The 1,955-nt window shown below is 35.3% G+C and overlaps 1 non-coding gene across 1 annotated transcript; it reads left to right on the top strand.

Moving 5' to 3' along the window:
• The first annotated feature begins 434 nt into the window (after window positions 1-434).
• Trnap-ugg (transfer RNA proline (anticodon UGG)) lies at window positions 435-506 on the top strand. The gene has a single exon. It is a non-coding gene; the product is annotated as a tRNA-Pro (tRNA).
• Window positions 507-1,955: the final 1,449 nt, after the last annotated feature.

Consider the following 1,955-nt stretch of genomic DNA (forward strand, 5'->3'; position numbering starts at 1 on the left):
CAGTCCAGTGCTTATTCAACCGATGGGAAAATCGCTCATAACTGCTACCTTACACGTGGGTTTCACTTACATGCGCCACTTGTAACATTCAGTTCAATTGAATAGGAATCATTGAGTGGTTTCGTTTGTGCCCCACACATTCTCATAGCTTAATTCAAATGTGTGTATGTTTTAAAATCCGCTTTCAGGGTGAAAGCAATTAAAAGTTAATTCCCGTTAAAAAGGCATTGACATCAATCAATAACAACAAATGACTTTATTGAGATACGCATTTTATCTGGGGATGTAGCTCAGATGGTAGAGCGCTCGCTTAGCATGTGAGAGGTACGGGGATCGATGCCCCGCATCTCCAATACACTTTTTGCTCTCTTTCCTGTATATATTATTTAGTATTCTTAATTTTTGATTTAATTTTGAACCACGATTTGCCATGAGGCTCAATGGTCTAGGGGTATGATTCTCGCTTTGGGTGCGAGAGGTCCCGGGTTCAAATCCCGGTTGAGCCCGAATCTATTTTTTGCGAACAATCACTGAAATGAATTGCAATGTTACCGTTGACAACCCAAACTGTGACAATTTATATTATTTTATTCCTTTCTATAACTCGGTGTAAATAACTTAAAAATCGAATCCTATGTGATATATTTGAAGTATATATTCTCGCACCGTGTTTGATTTGTTAAACTACAACGTAAGGCGGTCCTCAGAATGACTCTGAATTTACTCAAACCACGTTTATTTGTTTGATTTCTGAATATTCTGGGTGCGTTTTTTTTTTGTTTCGCTCACCTGGTACATAGAATTAGGGTGGTCTGAAAAATCGGTTGGTTTGCCAACATGCCCATTTTCGTGAATTTGTAACTTTTGAACTGCACAACCGATCTGTGATTTCTTAAATGAAAATGGCAGATATTTTAGTGAACTATTCAAAAAAAAAAAGAATACTGGCACTTTAAATGCCGACTTTTATGCGAAAAGCTTAGTATTTTTCGTTGTTTGTGGTTTTTGATGTGTCGAGACCTAACAGACTCGTGTTTTTATATTGTTTTTGAAAATTCTGACACTTTTCAAAATAAAATATAAAAATCTAAAAAGCAATAATTCTTTGAAGTTAGCTTTCAACCCGCTTGGACAATTTTCGATCTTTCACATGAAATGAAATTAATTTGAATGAACTTTCTAGGAAAAAATTCAAACTTCGTCCCAAATGTCGAATTTTTTACGAAAATATTGAAAAAACATCATTTTTATGATTTTTGAGATGTCGAGATGTTTTCCTGTTGGGTAAATCTTTCAATGCGACCAGTTATTCCCCTCAATTTGCATTAAGCATCAGCTAGTGAGCAAACAACAATATTTTCTATTGTTGATATCACACACAACGGTTTTGCCTAATACGTGGAACACCTGTTGAGAAACGAAACATGGCGTCATGCGCCCCAGCACCTGTCTGATTCTCCTGCCAACCAGTTTACTGCTTTGGTGCGAAGAGATCAGTCATTTTTAACCGGAATGTAGTAAACACCGTCAACCAAAGGAAGAACTTGCATTAGAGATGGATTTTTTTTTATTATTAACCCTCCTGTACTCACGTGCAAAATCATAACACGTATACTCGCGCACGGTGTCACAGACCAAAAATTGAACTTCTCTGTAATGTTGCCATTGTGTATTTTTCAGGCTTTATCGGCATTTATTTGACGAAGAGGGTATGATTGAATGAAAAAACTCCAAAAAATATGTTTTCTCCGTCTTTATTATGTTTTAATTCAGCCTCCTCAAAATAGAGTAATTTTTGATACTCCAGTACAAATAACGAAATTCGAATTTTTCACTGTTATTAATTAAAAGATAGCAACTGAATATAATTCATGGAAGTATAAAGAGCTATAAAATAACATAAAAATATTTTTTTTACATTTCATGCAGTTGTTGCATGTTGTTTGGGTCTTTTA

Source organism: Toxorhynchites rutilus, chromosome 3, assembly GCF_029784135.1.
Source record: "Toxorhynchites rutilus septentrionalis strain SRP chromosome 3, ASM2978413v1, whole genome shotgun sequence".
NCBI classification, from domain to species: domain Eukaryota; kingdom Metazoa; phylum Arthropoda; class Insecta; order Diptera; family Culicidae; genus Toxorhynchites; species Toxorhynchites rutilus.